Source organism: Pollicipes pollicipes, unplaced genomic scaffold (assembly GCF_011947565.3).
Source record: "Pollicipes pollicipes isolate AB1234 unplaced genomic scaffold, Ppol_2.1 Scaffold_2555;HRSCAF=2994_pilon_pilon_pilon, whole genome shotgun sequence".
Classification (NCBI taxonomy): domain Eukaryota; kingdom Metazoa; phylum Arthropoda; class Thecostraca; order Pollicipedomorpha; family Pollicipedidae; genus Pollicipes; species Pollicipes pollicipes.
In genome coordinates, this window is record NW_023596136.1 from 5554829 (window position 1) to 5571149 (window position 16321).

General features: G+C 51.1%; 1 protein-coding gene across 1 annotated transcript in view; it reads left to right on the forward strand.

Moving 5' to 3' along the window:
• Positions 1-4457: 4457 nt before the first annotated feature.
• Positions 4458-16321, forward strand: part of LOC119106644 (homeobox protein PKNOX2) — a 37831-nt gene continuing 25967 nt past the window's right edge. The window contains exon 1 of the mRNA XM_037230159.1: positions 4458-4535. The gene's annotated coding sequence lies outside the window, so the exon portion shown is untranslated. The remainder of the gene's footprint in view (positions 4536-16321) is intronic.

Genomic DNA, 16321 nt, shown 5'->3' on the forward strand with positions numbered 1-16321 from the left:
AATGATGTCACCGGTGAATTTGCTGCCAATGATTGCCTGAAATGAATGCTGTGACTTGCTGCCACCGAGACAATAAGTCGACATTTACGGTAGGCCACGGACCTTCTCGGACACGATCTTAATCTTGATCATGTTTCACCTTATTTAACCCATAGGTCACAACCTAGATACCTAACAAATTCATATGCATCAGTTTATATGGAGCCTTACCTACCGCCTGAATGTAATGTTTTAGCTGTCTAGCTACGGCCTCAACCACTCCAATGGTTTCTTGGATCAATAATCCATTGGGTACTGTGGCAAAACACGGCACTTGGAAACTTTGCTCATAGTCAGATCTCTTCGAAGAGGCCAGATATCAGCAATAGTTGTTTCGCCATGGAAGACACCGCTCAGAATGTTTTGATTATATTCCTTAATACCCTTTTTAGCACAACTAGGTGGAGGACATGCTACCAAACCGTCCTTTATACCGCCCCGTTACGAAATGTAATCAAGAGCACGCCCCGAGACCTCAGTTGGTTACAGTGCCTGGTCTTCGGTTTACCTGCCCGGTTTGAGTCTTTCTAGGCGTTTGCTATGTGCTCCTGACCGGATAGCCTGCGGTCGGTGGCAGCGGCCGCACTAACGGCTAGGCAATGTCAGAGAGCGGGGCGGGGCCGTGCCGAGCATTGCGGCACGTTAGCTTTGGCCCCGGAACGCCGCTGTTGACCCGGGGCTTTGCGATCGGATAGTGGGGGTCAGAGCTCAGAGCAGCAAGCAGTTCTTAGCGTGGGTGCTCACCGCATGAATACTTCAAATCAAGACGTTCGGACTAGTCTAAAAAAATATCATGGCCGCCTGCATCACAGCACATCACAATGCGGCTTACCCCCTCCCCCCGCCATTAAGAAAACAGTTCTTATATCACAGATGCCAAGAGCGGTGCCTGTTTCTTCTGCTCCTCAGTCGTGTGAGCGTAGCGTACGTACGTACGTAGCGAGCGTACCCAAAACATCCCTTCTTATCCGTGAGCACAGATGCCTGGAACGCTGAGCGGGGTCTCCCGAATGCACCGGAAGTTTGTGGCTTAATAAAAAACAATATCAGACACACAAGTAAGTCGTGAAAGATTGCAAAAAATATGCTCTGTCTATAGGAAGATACTGTTCATACCATGTGGCCCAGCTAAAACCTGTACATGTTTTATTCTACAAGCAATTTTTTTTTTTGCACAAACAAGCGTGTGGTGACATCCTAGCCCTCCTTGTGCCGCGGGTGCTCCGTAAACGGCGCGGGGCAGCTGCGGAGAGTGAAGGGAGCATACACAATGATGGAAGAAGATCGGTGCCCGGCTCCGGTGGTTCTCTGACTGACAGCGGACTCCAGGTCTTGCGCGTTGGTGGTGATGCGGTCCAGGAGTGAGTCAGTTGGCATGAGGCGTGTCGGTGTTGGATCAGGTCTCTGACAGCACCACTGATAGGCGTCCCTGATAGCACCGCAACAAAATAAAACCCAGGAGCATTACTGATAGGTGTCCCTGATAGCACCACAACAAAATAAAACCCAGGATCATCTATCCGAGGTGAGGTTTCGTCGTACTTTATGCAACCGTGCGTAAAAGTGTCCCCATTAGAAATACACGGCACGGAACATGTATAATCATATGGACCAGTAATAACTGAGAATGTAAGAAAGTGAAAGATACCAATGATCAACGTTACCAAGATTACATTGTATTTCAGTTTGAGATAAGACAGTAGTGATAGGTTTATTCTTCAGAGAAAGCCCACGAGAATGGAGATATAGTAGGGTTGATATTTCGACAGCATGCCTTTATCTAAGCAATAGCAGGAGTGAATTCAAAATTGCCTGCCCATGATCCTGCTCGATTTTTCAGTTTGTTTTTAAACGATAAGCCACAGTTTTTAAAGGACATCAACATTCAGGGGATAAAACAAAGAGCGCGATTGGCAGCCATTTCCACGATATAGTGCGTATCTAAGAATTAGAATACGCGAACATACGTGTACATGCAAAATAATTCAAGTCCATAGGCATCACGCATCACACTTCATTAAAAAATGCAAGCGAGTTAAAGTAAACAGACATCACGCATCGTGCATCAATTACACATGCAAGTGATTTCAATTGAACAGGCATCGCATATCACGCGTCAGGCATCACTTGCACATGTAAACGACTTAAAGGCAGCACACATCACACATAAAGGCACATATCACCTTGTAGTCACATGTAGACTGTATGAAAGACATGGGAGGGACATAGTCTTTGTCGGGGAGGCCATGCATGCGCCATATTCGTTTGAGATGTAGTGAACACCTGGCAGACGCTAAAAACAAAACAGGGAATACCTCATTCGGGAACCATTTTTTTTCTTTTTGGCAAAACACGCGCTCGGGCTGAAATCGAGGGAAGTATGGACCCATGCTCCTTTAGAACTCGAAGTCATCTACAGAGCACAGGATCATCCAGTCAGGAAAGTAAGTGAATCTATTCTTATAACAACGGCGACTTAATCTTGACGTACAGGGTTCACCATGACCGGTTATGCGAACATAATATGCGCCTTTATGTGTGATGTGTGCTATCTTAACGTTGTTTTCATGTGAAAGTGATGCCTGACGCGTGATGTGCGATGCCTGTTCAATCGAAATCGCTTGCAGGTATAATTGATGCGCGATGCGCGATGCCTGTTTATTTCAACTCGCTTGCGTGTTTGAATGAAGCGTGATGCGTGATGCTTATTTGCTTAAATTCGTTTGTATGTACACGTATGTTCGCGATTTCTAATTCTTAGATGGGCACTTCATCGTGGTAATGGCTGAAAATTGCTGTTTGTTTAATCCCCCGGATGTTGGTGTCCTGTAAAAATTGTGGCTTGCTGTTTCAAAAAAGCCTGAAAGATCGAGTTGAATCATCGGCAGGCAATTTTGAATTCACTTTTGCTATTGTTTCGATAAAGTTATGTTGCCGAAATATCAACCCAGCTATATTTCCATTCTCCTGGTTTTTCTCCGAGGAATAAGGCTATTGCTACTGTTTTATCTGTGTGGATGATATGCCTCATTAATACACTGAACAACTCACGTATTTCAGCTTTTACGTCCCGTCATAATGCATCACCATGTGGCTTTAGGTCCTCCGGCAGGCACATTTCTCAATATCATAGCGATTGAAATTCATGGCGCCTCGATTCGTGACATGCCCTTTCCCAAGCGAAATGGCCACGTTCCAACCGAAGCTGGTTTTGCCAAGATGGATCTCAGTAACCACAATGCCAATGTCGATGCAATGCCGTTTATTCCATGAAACTAGCGCTGTTGGGTCAGTGACCGCGTTTCCCCAATGGCTTTGTCAATAGCTTGCCGTAGGTCTTGATGTATCACAGCAGTGTGTAAAGTTAACTTGGCTTCCGATGATTTCCATGTACGATAAATTGCTCTGTGCATGACATTTTTGGGTGACATCTATGATTCTACTCCTAGCATGATATTTTAAAACGATAATTTTCGCAACAGGTGGTGCGCGATGGCAACGACAAATGGCAGTCTCGCACGATGTCCAGAATTAATTAGGGCGAACTGAAAACTTGCCCCTGATACGGCTCTGGTCTAGTAGGGGAATCCCATTTTCAGAGCCGGCCTTTTTCTGTGAATCGATGATTTTGTTATGCTTTAGGTATGTATTTTGTCATGCTTTGCTCAGGCACGAAAAGCCCCTTCGCCACTTCCGGACCCTCGAGCAGGCAGGGGCTTATTTTCACAGCCCAACGAGCGCAGTGGGTAGGTCCGACGGAGCTGCAAGCACAGGAACCGCAGCTCACTGCCCACGGGATCACGCCAACCACAGGAGGCATGGTCACTGGCCTTATCAGTACGCAGGCCCCTCCAACTTGTATTAAGAGAGCACAACATGCGGGACAACTTCCGATCGCTTACTTAGCCAACGATGGTGTCAACAGAGGCGTAATCACGCAAAGTACGTCGGGGAAGAGTGGCTGAGCAAGAGGAAATGACTAGCCTTCCTTCCAAATGCGCCAAAAGCGCGTTTCTCCCCAACTTTGACCCACTTTCTTCTCCAAGCTAGGATCCGGAATGCCGGCGACTGAAAAGGTAACCTCGCCCCGGATGACCTGATGACCAGTACAAATCCGCAAAGCCTGTAAAAACAGTGAGTTAGAGGTGAGTGGAGTCCACTTTCGGCACCGAGCTCCCTGAATTTTTCCCTTCACCTCTACACCAGAGCGCACCACCCATGCACAACCATCCTTGCGCTTACACAATTAGAATCGGCGCATTTGCATCACGCGCTCGCCGTGCGAAACCGCCGCCCGAGGCGCGTTGGCCGGCAGCGGCCGGGCCGGCCGGCCGGCTGCGCGCGGGCCGCCTTTCCGGGGCGCCGGTGAACGCGGGCGGCCATGATCGACGCAGCCGAGCCGGCCGGCCGGACAAAAGCCGGGAGTCTGTGCGGCCGCGCCGCGAGAAGCCGGAGGCAGCGCCGGTTCGTCCACACCGCACGCCCAGCCTTCTCCCGTGAGTACCGCGCGTCGCGCTGCTGCTGCTCTGCAGCCGTGGTCTCGGCACTAGGTGGGGTGGGGCGAGCTGTGGTGTGTGTGAGGGCCTGGTTCCCGCGGGCTGCCACCGCCGACGGCCGGCCGGGGCGCGCACCACGGCCGCCGCCTGTGCCCAGCGAGCGCGGTGGGGTCTCGCCCCTGCCCCAGCCAGCCACTGCGGCGGTGCGGTACAGCGGGGCTTGCGCGAGAGCAGCGTTCAAGCGACGCCAGTGCCCGCTCGTCCGGCCGCGCGGCCGATTTTTTGTCGCCTGTGGTGACACGTCACGTGACCTTCGAATGGTAGGCGGCGGGCGGGACTCCCCATTATCCTATGGGGCTTTGTCCAGTTGGTAAAGTGTGGCCGCCTGGCGACGCCACCGCTCCGATAGGATTGGATCGGGCCGCGAAGAGAGGCGGCCGTCTGTGGAACGGCTCAAATTCAATCGATCTGCAGAACGCGAGTGGAGCGATGGGTTTTTCCTCATCTTGGAGGCGCTCAAAGTTCGAAAATGGAAGGAGATTGTACCAATGCCTCGTGAAGTTTCTGACATAAAAGAGCTGCTCCGGTCTAGGATGTGTATCCCTGACGAGTACACACCTGAATCTAAATCCGATTCTGGTGAGTGTGATTGGAAAATGAGGCAACCAGTATGGGAAAGTAGACGGAACCTCTGTGGCCTGGGGCGTTCGCCCCTCGGGCTAAGTGAGCATTGTGCTAGTTTGACACACACACACACCGTGTTTTCATGGTTCTTTTCTAACAACTGGACACGCACGACGTAAAGGCATGTAACTTGTCGGTCATTCATATAAATGTTTCTGATGTGCTTCAGCATTTACGGTTAATAAGCAATCGTGTGATGCTTTGTGCGATAAGTCTGTGGCAATTTGGCTGCTGAAGCTTGCCATCACTTTAAGGACGCTGTATGTTTCATACAACATTAACTTGGCCATCATCAGTTGCGCCACTTTTCTGAATGTGTCGATATGGATGCCTTGACCTCGCCAATGCACGGTGTACATTTTCTGCAGAGTGACGCTCCTCGCCAGCTAAAAATGTTCGGACTTGGATTGACCATCCCCTCCCCCCGCCCCCTCCTCCTTCCCTTCCAAACGTCTTGCTGTTGATAGGCATGCACGTTTCCAGTAAACTTCCAACAATTCGCAGCTAGCACGAGAAGGCTACATTTTTCGAGAGACATCCATTATCCAGTTATGCGTTACGATGGAAGTCGGTTGGAAAGATTCCTTCTTAAGCGGTTAGTATGTGTCTCCTGGACTTTACTTCTGGTCTAACTGCCTCTGGTCTACCACCAGAGGCAGTAAGACCAGAAGTTAGCCACTTTTCTATACACATTAGCTTATATTCACATGGGCAATTTCCCAGCCTCTCACGGTGACTCCCGACAGATTCAGGGCTGAGAGTGGTACCCGGACAGATTCAGGGCTGAGAGTGGTACCCGGACAGATTCAGGGCTGAGAGCGGTACCCAGACAGATTCAGGGCTGAGAGTGGTACCCAGACAGATTCAGGGCTGAGAGTGGTACCCGGACAGATTCAGGGCTGAGAGTGGTACCCAGACAGATTCAGGGTTGAGAGTGGTACCCAGACAGATTCAGGGCTGAGAGTGGTACCCAGACAGATTCAGGGCTGAGAGTGGTACCCAGTGGCCACTAGCCACGCCCGTGTTCCGCCTCTACCACACAGCTGAGTGAATTGTTGGCGGTCATTTGTGGCTCCAGTTTTTATTGGTAACATTTCAAGGACTATAGGCAGCGTCAGGACCATCCAGACCGAGGACAGTTACCAACGAGCATGATATCTCACCCGTGATCCACAGGATTTGGTGTCAGAAGAATGGAAAAAGTGCGTTGGGGACGCAAAATGACATCCCCGGAGCATTCTGAAACACCAGAAGGGTGCGCCAGATGCGGTTAGGAGTTCATGATCGAAATGCTTAATGACCGCCAGGTGTCCTGAAGCGCAAGGTCAATCTCTTAAAACTAAAAAAAGTATCGTCCGGCCTTGAAAGCGGCTGGCTTTATCGGAAAAATTATAACTTGTTTTCCCTTGTTGGCGATGTGTGCGTTTGTGCAAATTGAACCCTTCAAGTCATATATGTAGAATATGTGATAGCAGTCACTCGCCCTTCGCTCCACTAAGGCCTTTGGATTATAGACTACAAGCTCCGAAAATCTCTAGTTTTCTGATGGTCCTAACGGTATTGATGACGTGTGTTCAAATGCGTCCAAAAGACCCGATGCAATGTCCGTAAAAAACGTTGACGGTCATCTTGGAAGGCACCAAAATAAATGAACTGCATTAGTGCCCGCAAAAACACAACCAGTAGTCACTCTGAGTTGCATTTGATTTATATTCGCAACAGCGGCACTTGTTTCATATGAGGACACAACTGTTCCCAGCACTGTATCCCGCAGCCGGCCCCATCCCGGTGATACCGGGCTCAGGGCTGCCGAAGCTCTGCGTGACACGATCGGAACCCAGCCTGAACCTGCACGCTTCATTTTGAGCACGCGAGGCGTCAGAAACGGTAACACATTCCATTGGGAGCGAGTCACAAGAGGCAAAATGAATTTCAGCTATACGGTTGGTCAGGTAGACAGATACTCAGCAGTGTACGCAAGATGAGATGAGGGTATTCAACCGTAAGTCGTTCACGCAGATGTCACTGATATCATAGCATAACGACGTTCACTCACTGTGTTAAAGCGATACGAATGCCTGTTAAAAACTCACTGCAAGATGGAGACAGAAAAAGTATAAAAAACGAGCTAAACGCCGCCACCAGAAAAAAGTGTGTCAAAGTACGTGCCAGGTGTGGGATAGTAAATTATCAGTAACCTTCAATCTCTTCCTTGACCTCGGATCAAAGCAGCATTAGCAGCCATCGCGGGTGAAATTTTGTGCTACTCAGGTTTGTGCAAAAATTATATTTGAGAGTGGAGCTACTGGCAAACTAGCAGTACTTTGATGCCCTGGCACCAGTTATCATGCCCGTAGTTTGCTATTTTTTACCCGTGTCCGAACATATACCGTTGTTTTTCTTAATTTTGTTTCCAGCCCGAGAATATACCCGTCTGGTTTGAGTGCGCGTGGTTTTACCGGGACCACGAAAGTCTGTATGCAGTATGAAACAGTACAGAGTGTTTAACGTGCCTATAGCATCCACAGGGGCCCGAGCCTTGTCCTGTGACATGTCCGTAAAAAGCTTATCAATTAAAAGTATCCAAACCAGGGTTTATACATCTCAGTTTTACTGTGTTGAGGAAGGCACCACAGATAAGTGTGGCATCGCACGCCAAAGCTTACACGGCTTATTTCCCAATACCACGTAGGGGTCCTCAAAGCGCGATGAAGAGCGCTATGAGGACCTCTACGTGGTATTGGGAATAAGCTGCGTAAGTGTTCTGTCGCAAAAGATATGCATAAAATATGACGTCATAAAAATACTGAACTAGAGCCCTCTCCCAATTTATCAACTTAGCAACCACGGACAGACCGTACACGAAATAAGTCGGTTAAATATTCATCTTGAAAAACATTCGGTGCAGCTGGCATCCCTGCCCATCTTAAGACCTAGGCCCATCTAGCTTCTGAGCTACACGCCCGCAAAGATGTGCGAACTCTTTCGAGAGGACTAGTTCAAGGTCATCCAGGCATCCGTGACGCAATACTTATGCCATTCAAATACTGTCATTCCATTAGCCATGCGGCGAACAAAGCAAATACACATATAATTGTCGAGCCGTTCATATCTGGCGTCCGTGAGCATGATTTCCAGATATAACGGCCGTCAGTTGGCTCTCAATCATTGTCGAACAAGGAACGTCGGTGTGATCAAACAGTGAGATATTGAGAGACGTATTTACTTAACGGAGAAATTATGTTTCTTTATCTTTCTAAGTATTTAATATCTACAACTGTGGAACATTCCCTTTAAGTGGGCTCTATTGATGCACATTATGCTCGCATCTGGCCTTGTTACTATGCTGGCCTGTTTTCTGTGACAGTAAGTTTACTTCCCAATTTCGGATGTTTCATTGGCAACTTTAGTTTACTGGTCTTTGTGCGTGCTTCTATATTATTATTCAAACTTTTCTTGAGTGGAGGCCCATTGACTCCGCATCAGATTCCATGAGATTCATGACATGATGAGTCCGAGCTCGAGTACGTCAGCCCCTTTTTTCAAAGTATGTGTCATTGATCTAAAATACTGACCACCATTATGTGGATGCAGAGTCCTAGCCCCGCACGGTCATGAGTCCGCAATCGGTCCCGAGTCCAGTGAGACCCGCACCCATATGTCGGCCTACGGCTCATCAATAGTCATGTTTAACAGCTACCTGCCCGCTGAGACGCGTGGAGAAGCGTACCCCGCGCGTTTGAACGTGTGCTCCGCGCGCTGGGAGCGTACCCCGCGCGCTGGAAGCTTACCCCGCGCGCTGGGAAGCGTACCCCTCGCGTTGGCAAGCATGCTCCGTGCGCTGGGAAGCTTACCCCGCGCGCTGGGAACGTACCCCGCGCGTTGGGAAGCATGCTATGCGCGCTGGAAAGCGTACCCCGCGCGCCGCGAAGCGTCCTCCGCGCGTTGGCGAGCGTGCTCCGTGCGCTGGGAAGCGTACCCCGCGTGCTGGAAAGCGTGTCCTGCGCTCGGAGTCACAGCAGCTGGCGGGCCAAGCTGAGCCGAGAGGCCAAGCAAAGGACAAAAACGCTCGACTGACAAAACATTCGACAGGCAAAAACGTTTGGCTGACAGGAACAGTCGACTTTTTATAAAGTGTGACTTGCTTGCCCGACACTGGTACCGAGCAGTATTTCAGAAAATGCTTAGTGTGGCCGGTACCAGATGACCCGTAATAAATTGTATGCTGAGACCTCCAGTAACGCTTTGCGCTTGTATTATGAAATGCTACCAGCGACAAATGGTGGTTTTGTTTTCCAATTGCACACCTGTGAACTCAGTCCAGATATAGGAATGAGTGTCTGGGCCTGTTCTGACGCCTTTAACGCATCTGACTAAATCTGACTGAAACTCGCGGATGTTTTGTTTAGGCTATTGTGACGTCGAGGAGCTCTAGGGCAATTGATGGTAAGGTGGGGACATGGTGTATGGTGAAGGTGCAGAACGGGGTAAAAATATGGGTTGGGGTAAGGATGTAAGGTAGGGTTAAGATATCACCCACGTTAAGAGTGTGACGTAGGGTAAGAATATGGCGTTGGGTATGGGTGCGGGTTAGGCTATAGGAGATCGTGGTAAGAAAGAGCCTAGATACATGTGCCCAGAAACTTGTTAACCGCAAGCGCGGAGCTTAAACCGCCGGGATGAAAATGGTCGTAGTTCATCATAAGTATCGTAGGAATATGCGTGAAGTGGGATCTAAACAAGGATGAATAAGATCATGGCTGATGCCCATTAAACGAAATGAAAATGAACATTTGATTCATTCACACACTTACCTAAATCATTGCTTTCGGAAATGCCTGGCTTAAGGGCATCCTTGTCTGCCTGCCAGGCTATCTTTATACATTGTAGCTACATGGAAATAGTCTGCGTTTTAGCCCTGAATAAACACAAGTTACTCGGGAACACGAACAAACGCCGATAGATTGCTTCCTCATTGTGCAGTATCTGAAATGTACCACGGACCTCATGGAATCAGACAGTAGCATTGCACAGCTGACCATCGTCAGTACGAGTAAAACATGGGGGGGGGGGGGCGCTGTACCATCAGCACCCGGTATCTGTAAATGAAAAGAGTTGATTGAATTGGGCAGGAAAGGGATATTTGGCCCAGTTTTATCTGATGCTGTCTCGCACGGCTAAGGATCACACCCATTGGCGCTGGATTGAACGAGCACAGTGGACTTGGCCTTAAACGTCGCCGTTGTCTAGACCGCTATGCATCCGCTGATGATACTTCTGCCGTCCAAAGGTAAAAAGGCGTAAGTGTTATGTTAATTAATAGCTCTTAGGCCTTTTTGCCTTTGAACGGCAGACTTTAATCCAAACAGCCTTCAGTGTTCAGGTATGCACTTGAGTTAAAAGTTCTTGTCGGCTCACTTCAACAAATGCCCGTTTCCGGGCGGAGTGGCTCCAAATCTCGCGTTCGCCCAAATCCTTGCAACACCCCCCGAGATCAGTGCATCACACTCACATCAGAGTGCGCTCTGACCTCCCCCCCCCCCCTCCCCTCTCTCCCTCCATCTGACAAACCGTTTCGACCAGGAACTACCACGCCCCTCCCCCCCCCCCTTCCTGCCGGGTCGGTGGACCCGGTCAGCCTGTGGGCCCGTCGGTAATGTAGTAGTCAACGCGTCTGCAATTGCCACTGCACGTCTGGGAAACCAGAGGTACGGGATTCGATTCCCCGCGGTGTCCGCCCTTCCTGCCAGGGTGAGAGGCAGGCGACGCCATATAGCCTCAGCAGTTAAGTGCGTCGTAAAGCCCCAATGGCATGACATGACACCTGTGGGCCCGCCCGGTCAGCCTGTGGGCCCGCTCGGTCAGCCTGCGGGCCCGCCCGGTCAGCCTGTGGGCCCGTTCGGTCAGCCTGTGGACCCGCTCGGTCAGCCTGTGGGCCCGCCCGGTCAGCCTGTCGGCGTCGCCCGGTCAGCCTGTGAGCGCCGCCCGGTCAGCCGTGGGCGCCGCCCGGTCAGCCGTGGGCCCGCTCGGTCAGCCTGTGGGCCCGCCCGGTCAGCCTGTGGGCCCGCCCGGTCAGCCTATCGGCGCCGCCTGGTCAGCCTGTGAGCGCCGCCCGGTCAGCCGTGGGCCCGCTCGGTCAGCCTGCGGGCCCACCCGGTCAGCCTGTGGGCCCGCCCGGTCAGCCCGTGGGCGCCGCTCGGGTTGCGCGGTGACGGACGCCGAGCCGGCCGGGTCAGACCGCTGCTCGGGGGCCCTGTCTCCCCCTCTGCCATCATCTGTTTATAGGCGCGCGTGCACAGGGCGACGTCGCATTCCGTGGCGGCGCGAGCTGCCACGCCGGGCCCGACGGCTCCGTGGCGCCCGCCGCTCGTGTAAACAGGCGCCGGTGGACGGCGGCCGCGGCGCGGCTGCTGACCCTCCGCTGCTGACCGGTGGCTGGCTCGAGCCGAGCTAATGGCCGGCGGTGGGTGAGGCCCGCAGGACAGCGCCAGCCGGGGTGGCAAATGGACGCTCCGCCCGCGTCAAAACGGAAAACAACGGTCATACCGCCTCCCGAGCATGATATCGCGTGCGCTCTGCACCACGGACCCCATTCATTTTAGCGTTGGCTATAGCTACCTCATGCTAGTGCGCATTTCTGTGTATTTCTGTGTGCAAAGGTGCGCCGGAGCTCCTCTGATCCGCGGTTTGCGGCGTGTTGAAGATAAACGTCGATGAGCTTTGTTTGGCTTTCTGAGATGGATTCTTAATGATAACATCGCCCTTAGTGAATGTGTAATGTAGTGCGCAAAGGATTGATTCGGCCGAGGCAAGCCAAAATTCTCTCGTTGAATCATGTTTGGGCTTTACGTCCCTAAATTTTGAGGCAACGAAATCAGAATTTCGCGTATTTCAGCGTCAGGGCGACATGCTCGACAACGTATCTTTCAAAATATGAGGATCTTGCGAGTCTCATGTGATCTCCTCGCATACGTAAGTTGTCCGGATGCGCCTTTGTGGACGGCATTCGTCTTTGACGGTATTCCTTTGGCTCTGTTGGCCGTAGGCGCGTGAACTGCTGTCTCATCCGCCTGCCGGTCGGTCTCTGGTGTTTGGTCACATTATACGCGGCCATCCCACCGCCAAGATGCCATGAGCCGCCCCGCTCGCTGGGGAGGGGGGCCGAGTCCGGGCTCTGGGTGCTGTTTGGGCGGCCCGTTTGCCCGGTCCGGCCGGCCGTCTGCGGCGGCCGCGGCGGTGTCGCGGGTCCCGACGGCGCGGCCGGCGCCGGTCCCGGCCGGCGGCGAGCGCCTCATAAGACGCCCCCTGGCGCAGTCAGCCGACCCAATGTCATGTTATGAAATACGAAAACAAACATAACTGGCGATTTGGCGCCGAACACGTGGTCAAAACGGCGCCGAAATTGCATCCCGCGCCAGTTTATAGCTGCTGAACTTGTCCCGAGAGGCTCCGGTCAGTGCCAGATTAAAAGGGGAAGTTCGGTGTTGTCGTTTAATTTTGAGAAGTCTCTCTGCGGCGGCAGCGCAGTGGGACGCAGGCTGCCACAATACCCCACTTGTGTTTTGTCCCGCGATCAGATTTAATAACATTGCAATGGAATTTGTCTTGAAATGAGAATCGCCCGGATTTATGGGGAAATAAATCTTGATGGATATCAACTTGGCTTACTTTAAATGGCTCTCATAACGCCCAAGACGTGGTCCCTTGAGGAACTTCAATAAAATGGTGGTCACAGCGGTTCGGCCAAAAAGTTATGGTGCTGAGTTTTGATTTACGCTCGTTATATCAAGACAAATAAGCACGACTGGTGAGGTATTAAAACGCGTGGAGGAAATTTACCGCCCTTTGATAGAAGATTGATGTTAAAACTTGCCGGCTGCACCCGCGTGGTTCCGTTTGAGGTCGAGGTGGGAGTTAAAATCACAACTGCCAGGCTCACACCATTGCTTTACCCTAGCGAATCAACGAATTTGAATGCACGAAGGGATCTGCAAACCTGTACGTGCTCAGGCTGTTGAGCTCTAGCATTGAATGACTGCGTCACAATGTAGCGTGCTGGCTAATCAGCTCGCGGATTTTACTCCTCTTTTGGGTGTGGAGCTCTATTACTTCGGATTATTACCAGCAATGCGGCTACTTGTTTTCGTTGTCGCGGTGCTTCAATGTTGTACTTCACTACGAATTGCACCACGCAATGCACAGCAGCTTTTTGACGTGCCGCGAAAAGCGATCAGTTCTTTCGTGATAGTTTGCATCGATTTCAGCGCCTCTTGCGAGCTCTGTCCGTGAGTGCTGTCTCTACCATAGTCCCCGAAAGAACCGTTCCCGAATTTTTTCGCTTGTGCGGTGTCAGCCCGTCCCTCCTCGCCGCCGCCCCATCCGGAGAGCTCGCTCCTCCGCGCGTCTCGGCCAACCGCAGCCGCTTGGCCGCCGGTTGTGCGGCTCCGTCCCCGGCGCTCTGGCTGCCGGTCCCGCCCATGAGCCGCTGTCGTCCCCGCCGTCCCCCACCGTCCCTCGCCGTCCCTCACCGTCCCTCGCCGTCCCTCCAGGCAGCCGTCTCCAGCGCCGCTCGCGCCCGCGGAATGCAGCCGTGGTCGGCCTGCCCGGCCGCCGGCCGCGCCGCACATAATGACACAATGAGCCGGCCGGCAGTTAGGTGCCCTATAAATTGTTACGTGTAATCACGGCGGGCGCGCCGCCGCGCTGCCGCGCCGCCGCCGAGAGCCGCGCCGCGCCACTAATGCCGCCCAAAGCTGGGCCATTTGTAGAGCGAATAAAAATAAATTCTCGGTCTGGGTCGTGCTCGGATCTGGCGGGCAGCTGAAAGGCGTTTGACGCCGGGAAGGCACGGGCCGATTATTTATGACGGCTCGGCCCCGACACCGACAGGATAAGGCCCGATGAGTGTGCCAGCGGCTAAAATGGCTCGCGGCAGTTCAATCGGGGGCGCATCTCGTGCGGACACTCGTGAGTGGAGTGGTCTGTCGCGGCGCCGGAGTTGCGGAACGGTTTCATGAGTTAACTGGCTGTGGCTTTACGGGCTTTAGACTCCAGCGAGCCTTGAGGGCTGTCTGGCAGAACGGTTAGAATTAAGGACGTCATGGCGCATAATTATGGGACTTTCATGATGAAAAGACATTTCGTCAGATACTTTTTCTTCGCAACGACAATGTCACAACGCTAAGGATCATACAGCTTGACGGACGATGCGCAGCGGTCTCCTCGTCCGCGTAAGACTCGAAATATCGTCTACACCGTGTTCGTGGCGAAAAATACAAAACCCGTGTGAGGAGGCATGTTGAATGGTACATTTTTGAAGACCACAATCAAATTATATTTATACCTTCGTGTCATGACAAAACAATGCGGATCCGAGATCGAGCGAGCGAGTGCATCCGAACTTTCACGTCCTTGATGGGCACGAAGAGTACTGGTGCGCTTCGGCCTCATTATCCACGGAAACTTGATGGGCGGCGTGGGCGGCGAAATTGATGGGTAATGTGCCGAGTGCTACTGTTGTGTGCTTTGTTTACCGAAGAACCAACTAGCAACAAGCTTGCTTGTTGTACGTCACTCGTGTTTGTATCCCGTCGGTGTAGGACCTGCAAAGCTGTTTGCACGTGTCAAAATACGTTAATTTTCGCCTAGCATTTCAACTTTAACCTTTGCCAATTTTGTGTCTTGAACACACGTGCAATACGCTCTGTGCGAGCTATGGTAGCCGCCTTACCACGCAGGCAACAATAACTGATAAGCCCTGATAGAAGTTCTGCCTGACGATCCGTTGTCAGACTTCCCAGGAACATTAAAAAAGAATACTTGCTATTTATCTCTTTCAAAACCGTTTAGATCTCGGGTGCGTGCTGATCACTGCAGGCTACAGGTTACGTTATGGTGGAAGAATTTTGCCTAGCTTCTATGGAGCAGCCGGAGGGCTGGCAAAACCACATACATTATTTGTGGCATGACAAGAATGCCAGATGATTTATGCATCATTTGTTTCATTTTCGCGAGATGCTGATATTTTTAAAACGGTATGTTGGTCCAAGAGAGAGGGAAAGAGTACTTCGCGCCATGTTAAATGGACTATCCGTCATTTGTATGGGGGTTTTGAACTGAAATAGCTATCCTGAAGATCCTTTTCAGAGCCCTACCATTCTCAAGGCCTAAACTTGCTTTAGCTTTAGAGCTGCCCGTCCACGAAGATGTATAAACTATTTCGGGGAAATTATTTCATGGTTACCCGTGTGTTCGTGATGCCATGATTACGTTATTCAAATCCTGCTATTCCATTCGTCATGCGGCGATCAAGGCCAGTTGAAATATAATTGTCGAGCCGTCCATATCTGGCGCACGTGGACACGATTTCCAGATATAACAGCCGCCAAAAGGCTCGCAATCAATGTTGTGCAAGGTACGATGGCGCATTAAAACAATGACGTGTTGAGAAGTAGTTTTACTAAACGGGGAAATTGTGCTGTACAACGGCCTTTCCCACTTACAAGTATACCAATGGTTATAGGTTTATTTCATCGCATCTGATGCTACCTTCAGAATCTTTAAATATGAAACATTCCTCTTGTGTAAGGATACGTCCGATGACAGCTCACATCTATAATGTGCTTTTATGGTATCAAAAATCCTACTGCCGAGCGTTCTTTTCATTTACTTAGTGCATTACCATATGGTCACCAAATGTGTTTGTTTACCCGTGCACTACAACAAGCATGCAACGTACCATACACAATGCACTGCATAATACAATCCATGCACTCCATACACATGTGTTGTTCACTCCGTGCACTACAATAAGTGCCATCAAGGAACATCTAGCGTTTCATGCTCCATGATATCACAAATGATGCAGGCTTCCAACAACGGGCACTTCTAGTAAAGACCTGAAACCATTTGAAGTGATGCATTACTTCTCTTACATGAATATGCTCATTCCGGGAACTTAGCTCATCACTTTCCAAAAGCTCAGTCTTGAGGGGTTGCAGATGAGAGCAGGTACAAAAAATCCAGTATGAAGCTCCATCTGGCCACACTCCTCAGCGGGTCGGTGTTGCCAGTTCCTTCCTTGTGCCTGTATGTCAGCTCGC